The 15,000-nt window shown below is 38.3% G+C and overlaps 1 non-coding gene across 1 annotated transcript; it reads left to right on the top strand.

The window, feature by feature from the left end:
• Positions 1-11,474: 11,474 nt before the first annotated feature.
• Positions 11,475-13,397, top strand: LOC148165388 (small subunit ribosomal RNA). Its single transcript, XR_015771521.1, has one exon. It is a non-coding gene; the product is annotated as a small subunit ribosomal RNA (ribosomal RNA).
• The last annotated feature ends 1,603 nt before the right edge of the window (positions 13,398-15,000 follow it).

Here is a 15,000-nt window from a genome sequence, read left to right as displayed (position 1 = left end):
GAATAACAAGTTGAAAACAGCTACATTTTTCAGTAGATGAATTTCGATGGAAAGCCACAATTACAATTTTTTTTTTTAAATATGTAAATAAACCTAGAAACTTGTAATTTTTGACATTTCTGAAGTTCCAGACCTGACACATAGATGACGCCATTTTAGAGTCAGGTCAGGTCAAATTATGCTTAAAATTCAAGAAAAATACGTAAATTAACCCAGAATCTTGTAATTTTTGACATTTCTGAAGTTCCAGACCTGACACATAGATGACGCCATTTTAGGGTCAGGTCAGGTCAAATTAACTGACCTGACCTGACCTGACCTGACCTGACCTGACACATGGATGGCGCCATTTTAGGGTCAGGTCAGGTCAAATTATGCTTAAAATTCAAGAAAAATACGTAAATTAACCCAGAATCTTGTAATTTTTGACATTTATGAAGTTCCAGACCTGTCATATAGATGACGCCATTTTAGGGTCAGGTCAGGTCAAATTATGCTTAAAATTCAAGAAAAATACGTAAATTAACCCAGAATCTTGTAATTTTTGACATTTCTGAAGTTCCAGACCTGACACATAGATGGCGCCATTTTAGGGTCAGTTAGGTCAAATTATGCTTAAAATTCAAGAAAAATACGTAAATTAACCCAGAATCTTGTAATTTTTGACATTTATGAAGTTCCAGACCTGACACATAGATGGCGCCATTTTAGGGTCAGTTAGGTCAAATTATGCTTAAAATTCAAGAAAAATACGTAAATTAACCCAGAATCTTGTAATTTTTGACATTTATGGAGTTCCAGACCTGTCATATAGATGGCGCCATTTTTGAGTTAAAATAGGCGCCAAAATTCAAAAACAATATGTAAAATAAAGGAAAAAACAGTAATTTTTGACATTTCTGAAGTTCCAGACCTGACACATAGATGGCGCCATTTTAGGGTCAGGTCAGGTCAAATTATGCTTAAAATTCAAGAAAAATACGTAAATTAACCCAGAATCTTGTAATTTTTGACATTTCTGAAGTTCCAGACCTGTCATATAGATGGCGCCATTTTTGAGTCAAAATAGGCGCCAAAATTCAAAAACAATATGTAAAATAAAGGAAAAAACAGTAATTTTTGACATTTCTGAAGTTCCAGACCTGACACATAGATGGCGCCACTTTAGGGTCAAAATGGGCGCCAAATTTCAAAAAAATATGTAAATAAAGTAAAAACCAGTAATTTTTGACATTTCTGAAGTTCCAGACCTGACACATAGATGACGCCATTTTAGGGTCAGGTCAGGTCAAATTATGCTTAAAATTCAAGAAAAATACGTAAATTAACCCAGAATCTTGTAATTTTTGACATTTCTGAAGTTCCAGACCTGTCATATAGATGGCGCCATTTTTGAGTTAAAATAGGCGCCAAAATTCAAAAACAATATGTAAAATAAAGGAAAAAACAGTAATTTTTGACATTTCTGAAGTTCCAAACCTGACACATAGATGACGCCATTTTAGGGTCAGGTCAGGTCAAATTATGCTTAAAATTCAAGAAAAATACGTAAATTAACCCAGAATCTTGTAATTTTTGACATTTCTGAAGTTCCAGACCTGTCATATAGATGGCGCCATTTTTGAGTTAAAATAGGTGCCAAAATTCAAAAACAATATGTAAAATAAAGGAAAAAACAGTAATTTTTGACATTTCTGAAGTTCCAAACCTGACACATAGATGACGCCATTTTAGGGTCAGGTCAGGTCAAATTATGCTTAAAATTCAAGAAAAATACGTAAATTAACCCAGAATCTTGTAATTTTTGACATTTATGAAGTTCCAGACCTGACACATAGATGGCGCCATTTTAGGGTCAGTTAGGTCAAATTATGCTTAAAATTCAAGAAAAATACGTAAATTAACCCAGAATCTTGTAATTTTTGACATTTCTGAAGTTCCAGACCTGACACATAGATGACGCCATTTTAGGGTCAGGTCAGGTCAAATTATGCTTAAAATTCAAGAAAAATACGTAAATTAACCCAGAATCTTGTAATTTTTGACATTTCTGAAGTTCCAGACCTGTCATATAGATGGCGCCATTTTTGAGTTAAAATAGGCGCCAAAATTCAAAAACAATATGTAAAATAAAGGAAAAAACAGTAATTTTTGACATTTCTGAAGTTCCAGACCTGACACATAGATGACGCCATTTTAGGGTCAGGTCAGGTCAAATTATGCTTAAAATTCAAGAAAAATACGTAAATTAACCCAGAATCTTGTAATTTTTGACATTTCTGAAGTTCCAGACCTGTCATATAGATGGCGCCATTTTTGAGTTAAAATAGGCGCCAAAATTCAAAAACAATATGTAAAATAAAGGAAAAAACAGTAATTTTTGACATTTCTGAAGTTCCAGACCTGACACATAGATGGCGCCATTTTAGGGTCAGGTCAGGTCAAATTATGCTTAAAATTCAAGAAAAATACGTAAATTAACCCAGAATCTTGTAATTTTTGACATTTATGAAGTTCCAGACCTGTCATATAGATGACGCCATTTTAGGGTCAGGTCAGGTCAAATTATGCTTAAAATTCAAGAAAAATACGTAAATTAACCCAGAATCTTGTAATTTTTGACATTTCTGAAGTTCCAGACCTGACACATAGATGGCGCCATTTTAGGGTCAGTTAGGTCAAATTATGCTTAAAATTCAAGAAATATACGTAAATTAACCCACAATCTTGTAATTTTTGACATTTCTGAAGTTCCAGACCTGACACATAGATGGCGCCATTTTAGGGTCAGTTAGGTCAAATTATGCTTAAAATTCAAGAAAAATACGTAAATTAACCCAGAATCTTGTAATTTTTGACATTTATGGAGTTCCAGACCTGTCATATAGATGGCGCCATTTTTGAGTTAAAATAGGCGCCAAAATTCAAAAACAATATGTAAAATAAAGGAAAAAACAGTAATTTTTGACATTTCTGAAGTTCCAGACCTGTCATATAGATGGCGCCATTTTAGGGTCAGGTCAGGTCAAATTATGCTTAAAATTCAAGAAAAATACGTAAATTAACCCAGAATCTTGTAATTTTTGACATTTCTGAAGTTCCAGACCTGTCATATAGATGGCGCCATTTTTGAGTCAAAATAGGCGCCAAAATTCAAAAACAATATGTAAAATAAAGGAAAAAACAGTAATTTTTGACATTTCTGAAGTTCCAGACCTGACACATAGATGGCGCCACTTTAGGGTCAAAATGGGCGCCAAATTTCAAAAAAATATGTAAATAAAGTAAAAACCAGTAATTTTTGACATTTCTGAAGTTCCAGACCTGACACATAGATGACGCCATTTTAGGGTCAGGTCAGGTCAAATTATGCTTAAAATTCAAGAAAAATACGTAAATTAACCCAGAATCTTGTAATTTTTGACATTTCTGAAGTTCCAGACCTGTCATATAGATGGCGCCATTTTTGAGTTAAAATAGGCGCCAAAATTCAAAAACAATATGTAAAATAAAGGAAAAAACAGTAATTTTTGACATTTCTGAAGTTCCAAACCTGACACATAGATGACGCCATTTTAGGGTCAGGTCAGGTCAAATTATGCTTAAAATTCAAGAAAAATACGTAAATTAACCCAGAATCTTGTAATTTTTGACATTTCTGAAGTTCCAGACCTGTCATATAGATGGCGCCATTTTTGAGTTAAAATAGGTGCCAAAATTCAAAAACAATATGTAAAATAAAGGAAAAAACAGTAATTTTTGACATTTCTGAAGTTCCAAACCTGACACATAGATGACGCCATTTTAGGGTCAGGTCAGGTCAAATTATGCTTAAAATTCAAGAAAAATACGTAAATTAACCCAGAATCTTGTAATTTTTGACATTTATGAAGTTCCAGACCTGACACATAGATGGCGCCATTTTAGGGTCAGTTAGGTCAAATTATGCTTAAAATTCAAGAAAAATACGTAAATTAACCCAGAATCTTGTAATTTTTGACATTTCTGAAGTTCCAGACCTGACACATAGATGACGCCATTTTAGGGTCAGGTCAGGTCAAATTATGCTTAAAATTCAAGAAAAATACGTAAATTAACCCAGAATCTTGTAATTTTTGACATTTCTGAAGTTCCAGACCTGTCATATAGATGGCGCCATTTTTGAGTTAAAATAGGCGCCAAAATTCAAAAACAATATGTAAAATAAAGGAAAAAACAGTAATTTTTGACATTTCTGAAGTTCCAGACCTGACACATAGATGACGCCATTTTAGGGTCAGGTCAGGTCAAATTATGCTTAAAATTCAAGAAAAATACGTAAATTAACCCAGAATCTTGTAATTTTTGACATTTCTGAAGTTCCAGACCTGTCATATAGATGGCGCCATTTTTGAGTTAAAATAGGCGCCAAAATTCAAAAACAATATGTAAAATAAAGGAAAAAACAGTAATTTTTGACATTTCTGAAGTTCCAGACCTGACACATAGATGGCGCCATTTTAGGGTCAGGTCAGGTCAAATTATGCTTAAAATTCAAGAAAAATACGTAAATTAACCCAGAATCTTGTAATTTTTGACATTTATGAAGTTCCAGACCTGTCATATAGATGACGCCATTTTAGGGTCAGGTCAGGTCAAATTATGCTTAAAATTCAAGAAAAATACGTAAATTAACCCAGAATCTTGTAATTTTTGACATTTCTGAAGTTCCAGACCTGACACATAGATGGCGCCATTTTAGGGTCAGTTAGGTCAAATTATGCTTAAAATTCAAGAAATATACGTAAATTAACCCACAATCTTGTAATTTTTGACATTTCTGAAGTTCCAGACCTGACACATAGATGGCGCCATTTTAGGGTCAGTTAGGTCAAATTATGCTTAAAATTCAAGAAAAATACGTAAATTAACCCAGAATCTTGTAATTTTTGACATTTATGGAGTTCCAGACCTGTCATATAGATGGCGCCATTTTTGAGTTAAAATAGGCGCCAAAATTCAAAAACAATATGTAAAATAAAGGAAAAAACAGTAATTTTTGACATTTCTGAAGTTCCAGACCTGTCATATAGATGACGCCATTTTAGGGTCAGGTCAGGTCAAATTATGCTTAAAATTCAAGAAAAATACGTAAATTAACCCAGAATCTTGTAATTTTTGACATTTCTGAAGTTCCAGACCTGTCATATAGATGGCGCCATTTTTGAGTTAAAATAGGCGCCAAAATTCAAAAACAATATGTAAAATAAAGGAAAAAACAGTAATTTTTGACATTTCTGAAGTTCCAGACCTGACACATAGATGGCGCCATTTTAGGGTCAGGTCAGGTCAAATTATGCTTAAAATTCAAGAAAAATACGTAAATTAACCCAGAATCTTGTAATTTTTGACATTTATGAAGTTCCAGACCTGTCATATAGATGACGCCATTTTAGGGTCAGGTCAGGTCAAATTATGCTTAAAATTCAAGAAAAATACGTAAATTAACCCAGAATCTTGTAATTTTTGACATTTCTGAAGTTCCAGACCTGACACATAGATGGCGCCATTTTAGGGTCAGTTAGGTCAAATTATGCTTAAAATTCAAGAAATATACGTAAATTAACCCACAATCTTGTAATTTTTGACATTTCTGAAGTTCCAGACCTGACACATAGATGGCGCCATTTTAGGGTCAGGTCAGGTCAAATTATGCTTAAAATTCAAGAAAAATACGTAAATTAACCCAGAATCTTGTAATTTTTGACATTTCTGAAGTTCCAGACCTGTCATATAGATGGCGCCACTAAATTATGTTTTCGACTAACAGGTGGCGATACCAACATTAATAGTTACAGAAAGCTGTAATTTTTTTGACTTTCAAGTTTAGGTAACTGTTCTACAGATGGCGCCAGCATTGCTACAAATACAGGAACCTGTAGTTGTTTTTTGACATTTGACATCTTGACCTAATCTATAGGTCTAAAGATCAGCAATAGAATGGACTTCAAAGTTGATAATAAAGCTTTATTTTTATTATATATCGTAAATGGATTGTGTTTAAGCATAACGTTTGAATGGTTATGCAACCGCGGAAACTAATTGTTGCCGAACTTTCGTCTTTCCTTTGCATTCTTGAATAACGGAAATATAGATGGATTATTTTTGTGCATGAATTTTAAATTGTTATGCAACCATGAAAACACTAATTATTTTCTTTTTTCGGAGTTTTTTCAGATTATTGAAAGTCTGACACAAAACCTGTCCGTAACTGCGGCGTTCTCGCCAAACGCTACAGCTTGAAAAATCTAAAATTCGCATAGTCTAAATGTCCGAGAAAAATCGAAATTAAATGAAAACGAACAAAAGTTCGGACCGAACTAACATTAATCGAAAGTGGATGTCATAATTTTAAGTCCCTAACTAAACGGGATCTAAAACCCTTTCGAAACTGTGGCGTTCGAATTTTGATGAAAATTATTCCAAGTCCAAAGTCGGAACTGAAGCGTTCACATTGAACGCTACAGTTTCGAGAATCTATTCGGAACTGAAGCGTTCATATTGAACGCTACAGTTTCGAGAATCTATTCGGAACTGAAGCGTTCACATTGAACGCTACAGTTTCGAGAATCTATTCGGAACTGAAGCGTTCACATTGAACGCTACAGTTTCGAGAATCTATTCGGAACTGAGGCGTTCACTTTGAACGTTACAGTTTCGAAAGGACAAAATTAACAAAGACCAAAAGTCCGAGAAAAATTGAAATTAAATGGAAATGAACAAAAGTTCGGACCGAACTAACATTAATCGAAAGTGGATGTCATAATTTTAAGTCCCTAACTAAACGGGATCTAAAACCCTTTCGAAACTGTGGCGTTCGAATTTTGATGAAAATTATTCTAAGTCCAAAGTCGGAACTGAAGCGTTCACATTGAACGCTACAGTTTCGAAAATCTATTCGGAACTGAAGCGTTCACACTGGCGATTGCTTATGCAACCATGAAAGCAGAAATATGAAACGCTACAGTTTCGAAAACTCATTCGGAACTGAAGCGTTCACACTGGCGATTGTTTATGCAACCATGAAAGCACAAAAATGAAACGCCACAGTTGCGAAAACTCATTCGGAACTGATGCGTTTACACCGAACGCTACAGTTTTGAAACCTCGTTCGGAACTGATGCGTTCAAAAATGTCGAAATTTTTACAAGTCCAGTTTCGGAACTGTAGCGACTGCATGGACTTAGCGCGAAAAGGACACATTCAGTGGGAACTGTAGCGGTAGGGACCCGTAAAAAAAATAATAAAATATTTTATTTTTTGCTTTTTACCTTCCGTATACACATTTTTTTTTTTTTTTTTTTTTTTTTTTTTTTTTTTTTTTTAAGTCCAAATTGGGAACTGTAGCGGTCAACAGAAAAAAAAACTTTTTCCATCAACCACATACAATTCCCATTTTTAATATAATATTATTATTTATATTAATATTATAATTATTCATAATATATTACTGAACATTTGCTTCTCCTCAGTTTCGTTCTTTGGTTTCCAATATCATTCACTTGATCATATTTAATTCAAGCTTGTTATCGGAGGAGAAACAAGTCTTTCACAATTTTCACCAGTTCTGCTTACCATGTGACGGATCTTTTGTTTTTCAACGGGCGGAACAATAATCGAGATTTTTACTGCTTGGTGTTTCGGGCTTTGTGTTTTATTTTATAGATCCGTCACATTATTCAAGTAAATTATTCAATTCAATTTGTCGTCTGCATTAGAGTCAAGATTATTAATTTCATCTCATTTGCAGACGACTTTGGATAAGAGCACTGGGTGGTCACGTTTTTTAACTAGCGGTGAATTAGCTAATTCGTTCGCAAAATGCACGTTACAGGCGGACTAATTCACATTTCGCTATTCATCGAGAAATTTTTATTCACAGCGGTATATTGTCTTTCTAGAGATTTACCACTTTTTATTTCATCGATGTATTTTTATTTTTAATTTAGCATAATATCATTAAACGGGGTCGCGATGTACGAGAGGTAACAGATCGTACGGACGCGCACATTTGATTTCATGTCAATCCATTCATCGTGCGTACTTGTCCGTCATCGCTGCCACTTACCATCAGTACTCCCTATATATGCCGCCGCGGCAGCGATCAGCTCTGAATCGCTCGATGCGTGAAACGATCGAAATCCCATAGTGCGCCGGCCGCTCGCTATGGGCGAGGGGTAGAGTAAAACGGTCTGATCGCTCGGTGCAAAAGTCCGTTTGGGTACTTAGAGACGGAATTTTAAAATTCTGATTTCGCAGATCAATTTCAAGGATTATTAGGACTCGAATGCTGTCGACCATGTTTTGTAAAAAAAGTTTTTTACGTTTTTACGGCAATTTGACTGAACGCTACAGTTTCGAAAAAAAGTCGGAACTGTGGCGTTCGATCGAAATTTTTCCAAGTCCGAAGTCGAAACTGTAGCGTTCGAACAAAATTTTTCTAAGTCCGAAGTCGAAACTGTAGCGGTCGACCAAAATTTTTCTAAGTCCGATTCGAAACTGTAGCGTTCGAACAAAATTTTTCTAAGTCCGAAGTCGAAACTGTAGCGTTCGGCGCTCATTCGTCTAAGTCCGAACTCGGAAGTGTAGCGGTTGACAAATTTACATTGACCAAAAGTCCGAGAAAAATCGAAATTAAATCCAAACGAACAAATGTTTGGGTCGAACTAGCATCGATAGAAGGTAGATTTTATAATTTCAAGCTCCTAATTAAACGGGATCTAAAACCCTCTGGAAACTGAGGCGTTCGAAATTTTGATGAAAATTTTTCTAAGTCCGAAATAGGAACTGTGGCGGTCGAGCGAAATTTTTCTAAGTCCGTAGTCGAAACTGAGGTGTTCGAATTTTTGATAAAAATTTTTCTAAGTCTCATGTTGGAACTGTGGCGGTCGAGCGAAATTTTTCCAAGTCCGAAGTCGAAACTGTAGCGTTCGAACGAAATTTTTCTAAGTCCGAAGTCGAAACTGTAGCGTTCGGCGCTCATTCGTCTAAGTCCGAAGTCGGAAGTGTAGCGGTTGACAAATTTACATTGACCAAAAGTACGAGAAAAATCGAAATTAAATGCAAACGAACAAATGTTTGGGTCGAACTAACATCGATAGAAGGTAGATTTTATAATTTCAAGCTTCTAATTAAACGGGATCTAAAACCCTCTGGAAACTGAGGCGTTCAAAATTTTCATCAAAATTTTTCTAAGACCGAAGTAGGAACTGTGGCGGTTGACCGAAATTTTTCTAAGTCCGTAGTCGAAACTGAGGTGATCGAATTTTTGATGAAAATTTTTCTAAGTCTCATGTTGGAACTGTGGCGGTCGAGCGAAATTTTTCTAAGTCCGAAGTCGAAACTGTAGCGTTCGAACGAAATTTTTCTAAGTCCGAAGTCGAAACTGTAGCGGTCGACCAAAATTTTTCTAAGTCCGATTCGAAACTGAGGCGTTCGACCGAAATTTTTCTAAGTCCAATTCGAAACTGTGGCGGTCGAGCGAAATTTTTCTAAGTCCGAAGTCGAAACTGTAGCGTTCGGCGCTCATTCGTCTAAGTCCGAAGTCGGAAGTGTAGCGGTTGATAAATTTACATTGACCAAAAGTCCGAGAAAAATCGAAATTAAATGCAAACGAACAAAAGTTACGGTCGAACTAACACCAAACAAGGGTGGCTGTGATAATTTCAAACCCCTAACTAAACGGGATCTAAAACCCTCTGGAAACTGAGGCGTTCGAAATTTTGATGAAAATTATTCTAAGTCCGAAGTCGGAACTGAGGTGTTCGGTCGAAATGCCGTAAAAACGTAAAAAATATTTTTTTCAAAACACCGTTAACGGCATTCGAGTCCTAATGACCCTTGAAATTGATCTGCGAAATCAGAATTTTAAAATTCCGTCTCTAAGTACCCAAACGGACTTTTGCACCGAGCGATCAGACCGATTTACCCGACCCCTCGCCCATAGCGAGCGGCCGGCGCGCTATGGGATTTCGACCGTTTCGCGCATCGAGTGATTCAGAGCTGAACGCTGCCGCGCTGGCATATATAGGGATAGTAGTGGTGGTATGTAGCAGCGGACAAAAGCGTACGATCGAAATGTGATTTTATGTGCGTCCGATTATCTTGTTACCTCTCGTACACCGCGACTTACCCGTAGTTGGGACGATGGCCGGAATGTGTACCCTGTGGACCCACCATCGTTTGAGGGATGACAAATCTTGCCATTGACCATGCACAGCGAGATTGCGGATGCGGCGAGCGTTTCTATGTTAGCGGTCCAAATGCAATCAAAGATTTTATGTGTTCGTGTCAGAACGACCAAAAATTAACAAATGCGTCAACTCACTAAAGTCCGAGCGAGAATTTTGAAATAAATAAAATTTCATAAACTCGTAACGTGTGAATATTTCTAAAGAGAAATCTCACAATAAACCGTCGCTTTCAATCTAGCGAAGAGTATGGAGAATGTTTGAACTTTTGCTTGTCGACGACGATATTTTTTCTTTACGATAAAATTTCAAGTCGATGTGCCCAAAAATCTCTAAATTTTGAACTGGGAAATTATTTCTTCGTCCGATGAATCGCATTGATCTCTGTTTTTGACGAAAAAAAGACGGATAAAATGCAGCATTCAATCAAGGATATAAAATAAAAGAAAAATTTTCCGTAAAAACTATATTACAATGGAGGATTATGTTTCTACTTTTCGTCCGATGAGTCGCAACAAAAATAAGTAATCCATCCGTCGTTGTTCGTTTAGTCGATCTGAATGCACTGTAAAAATTTATTAAAGTAAAATGTTACGTTGCATTTCATGAATTTTGACAAACGTGTACCGAAATGTGTACAAATTATTTATTTCGACGACGACGACAACTTAGAACGGATGAATAAAATTAATTGTTGCAAGATTCAAACAAGGATGAAAAAGTCATAGAAAATTATTCCGTAACCATGATATTGGATTATTTTTTCTTCACTCTCTCCTCCGATGAGTCGCAACAAATAAAAATCCATAAATCAATTCATCCGTCGTTGTTCGTTTAGTCGATCTGAATGCACTGTAAAAATTTATTAAAGTAAAAATGTTACGTTGCATTTCATGAATTTTGACAAACGTGTACCCCGAAGTGTGTACAAATTATTTATTTCGACGACGACGACAACTTAGAACGGATGAATAAGAATAAAATTGTTGCAGGAGATTCAATCAAGGATGATGTGAGAAAAATGTCGAAAAATTTTCCATCCAGAAAGATCGCGTGGCGTTACGTCTCTTCTTACGAGGTTTTCGTTTCGCAGACACGCACACTTTCTTCAAAACAATAATAGGAAAGTGTTCAGTTTTTTATAAGAGCAGCAGGTGTCTTTCCGAAATTCTACGATTATTGTAGCTTATATGACTAGAAGGAAAGAAAGACTAAAACTCTCTTATTTTAAAACAAGAACGCAGTTCCCTGGTTGATCCTGCCAGTAGTCATATGCTTGTCTCAAAGATTAAGCCATGCATGTCTCAGTACAAGCCAAATTAAGGTGAAACCGCGAAAGGCTCATTAAATCAGTTATGGTTCCTTAGATCGTACCCACATTTACTTGGATAACTGTGGTAATTCTAGAGCTAATACATGCAAACAGAGCTCCAACCGGAAACGGAAGGAGCGCTTTTATTAGATCAAAACCAATCGGTGGCGGTCTCCGTCATCGTACAACTTGGTGACTCTGAATAACTTTACGCTGATCGCACGGTCTCGCACCGGCGACGCATCTTTCAAATGTCTGCCTTATCAACTGTCGATGGTAGGTTCTGCGCCTACCATGGTTGTAACGGGTAACGGGGAATCAGGGTTCGATTCCGGAGAGGGAGCCTGAGAAACGGCTACCACATCCAAGGAAGGCAGCAGGCGCGCAAATTACCCACTCCCGGCACGGGGAGGTAGTGACGAAAAATAACGATACGGGACTCATCCGAGGCCCCGTAATCGGAATGAGTACACTCTAAACCCTTTAACGAGGATCAATTGGAGGGCAAGTCTGGTGCCAGCAGCCGCGGTAATTCCAGCTCCAATAGCGTATATTAAAGTTGTTGCGGTTAAAAAGCTCGTAGTCGAATCTGTGTCCCGCGCCGCCGGTTCATCGTTCGCGGTGTCAACTGGCGTGCCGCGGGACGTCCTGCCGGTGGGCTTAGCTCGAGAGGGCGGCCCAACTCAATCCCGCCGCGGTGCTCTTCATTGAGTGTCGAGGTGGGCCGGCACGTTTACTTTGAACAAATTAGAGTGCTTAAAGCAGGCTAAAACTTCGCCTGAATACTGTGTGCATGGAATAATGGAATAGGACCTCGGTTCTATTTTGTTGGTTTTCGGAACCCCGAGGTAATGATTAATAGGAACGGATGGGGGCATTCGTATTGCGACGTTAGAGGTGAAATTCTTGGATCGTCGCAAGACGGACAGAAGCGAAAGCATTTGCCAAAAACGCTTTCATTGATCAAGAACGAAAGTTAGAGGTTCGAAGGCGATCAGATACCGCCCTAGTTCTAACCATAAACGATGCCAGCTAGCGATCCGCCGACGTTCTTCCGATGACTCGGCGGGCAGCTTCCGGGAAACCAAAGCTTTTGGGTTCCGGGGGAAGTATGGTTGCAAAGCTGAAACTTAAAGGAATTGACGGAAGGGCACCACCAGGAGTGGAGCCTGCGGCTTAATTTGACTCAACACGGGAAACCTCACCAGCGCCCGCGACACCGGAAGGATTGACAGATTGAGAGCTCTTTCTTGATTCGGTGGGTGGTGGTGCATGGCCGTTCTTAGTTGGTGGAGCGATTTGTCTGGTTAATTCCGATAACGAACGAGACTCTAGCCTGCTAAATAGGCGTATTTCGACATCCCAAAGGCCCGTCGATCCTGGGTTCGCCCGGTGGTCGTGCGCGGTTTTTACTGTCGGCGTACAAACAATTCTTCTTAGAGGGACAGGCGGCTTCTAGCCGCACGAGATTGAGCAATAACAGGTCTGTGATGCCCTTAGATGTTCTGGGCCGCACGCGCGCTACACTGAAGGAATCAGCGTGTCCTCCCTGACCGAGCGGTCCGGGTAACCCGCTGAACCTCCTTCGTGCTAGGGATTGGGGCTTGCAATTGTTCCCCATGAACGAGGAATTCCCAGTAAGCGTGAGTCATAAGCTCGCGTTGATTACGTCCCTGCCCTTTGTACACACCGCCCGTCGCTACTACCGATTGAATGATTTAGTGAGGTCTTCGGACCGGTACGCGATGGCGTTTCGACGTCGTCGATGTCGCTGGGAAGATGACCAAACTTGATCATTTAGAGGAAGTAAAAGTCGTAACAAGGTTTCCGTAGGTGAACCTGCGGAAGGATCATTAACGTGTCCTCGTACACACGAATTTTGACATATGTATAATTTATTATTATGCATTTTCATTTGATCGTGTCGATGTACACTTTATGTTTTTACAACACCGTCGTCGATGACATGGAGTCGACGGCACGATCTTTTGTCGTGCCGTTGCTTGTTTCTTTTTGAAACACCGTGTGTACGACGTTTTGAACTACGAATCGTACATATTCGGAAAAACAATAGCGTTACGCTGGCCCGCAGCGCCGGTCCTTGCGATCGAGTTTTTCACCTTTTTTGAACGAGAAAAACCGAATTCGCTCGGGCATACGGCTGTTTCTTCGGGTACCTAGATTTTTTGATTTTTTTTGTACTATCTCTCGATCTTTTCCAATGATGGAAAGAAGGAGGGACGCTTTCGGTTTTTCGACCGGATCGCGGAAAGTTGTGAACTCCACCGCGAAAGTCGAAAGACGTTAGAAGTCCTCTTTTTTCGGACACACGGAGAGGATGTAGCAGAGTAGTCGAGAAAGAAGAAAATCGCAGGTGTCGAATTAGGTTACGACACCGTGGGTTTTAAATGATTTACGCCCGGCTACGGGACCGGCGAGAAACGCTCCCGATTCTACGATTCGCGTGAATGATGTTCGTCGTTAGACGCTTCAAAGAGTTTTTTGAAAGCGCCGTTAAACGAGCGATCGCACACACATCACACCTTGCTTTTTTAATGTTTTTGGTAGATGTGGTAAAGTGATTTCGTTAGAAACGGTAAAATTCTCTTTACGGAGCGTACGACTGCACCATTTCAAAATTATATACACCGTCAATCGTCATTAAGTCACGATATAGAACGGTAAACTTGAGGATTTTATGTTAGACGCTCAGTCTGGCACGTCTATAAATTTTTTCGTCAAAATTCACGATCTGTCTTCGGTTTGGCGACGAAAAAATATAGAAAGAAAATTGAAACACGAACACAAAGACCGCCCGCGAAAATCTCTTTTCGCTTACGGCGGATACTAATTCGCTTTTTCATAACGAGTACGATGATGTAATGATGTGTTCATTCCGATCGATCAAAAACCGTCTCTTCGTCACACTTTTTAAAGTGCTTGACACACACACACGCACACTAAATGAAAGACACAATAAAGGAAAACTACCGAAAATGTAGTTTATGAGAGAAAGCAGCATTATTTATTAAAATTATTGCTGAGAAAAAGGAAATTGGCAAATTCCTAATTAAAATCGTATCGAACATGTCCCATCTTCACACATACATGCTCGTACTTTGCGTGTAAAAGCGGAGACCGCGTGAAAAAGAAAAGTGCTTCTTTTTCGGTGCGCGGATACAAATTTGTGTTTGGGTTAATATTTTTTTTAATTTTTTCGTACGCGTAAAACTGAGACCGACGATCGCGTTCCCTTTCAGACGAGAAAGTACGGACGAAAGACAATTAAGAGCGAGAATCATAAATATCCATACCACAACACCGAAATTTTAGACGTGGCACGTTTCGGAACCACGAAGATCATTTTCGTTTCGGATGTACGCACGTACGCAAAAATTTTTGCAAGACGTGTATAGACAGCTGGACGATCGGCATGATCGGGGTTCTTGTGGAACGAGC

This window comes from Gnatocerus cornutus, unplaced genomic scaffold (assembly GCF_029298725.1).
Source record: "Gnatocerus cornutus isolate USDA-ARS CGAHR unplaced genomic scaffold, icGnaCorn1.1 ctg00000337.1, whole genome shotgun sequence".
In the NCBI taxonomy this organism is placed as follows: Eukaryota; Metazoa; Arthropoda; class Insecta; order Coleoptera; family Tenebrionidae; genus Gnatocerus; species Gnatocerus cornutus.
The sequence above is the reverse complement of the archived record's forward strand: the minus strand, read 5'-3'. Positions and strand labels throughout refer to the sequence as shown.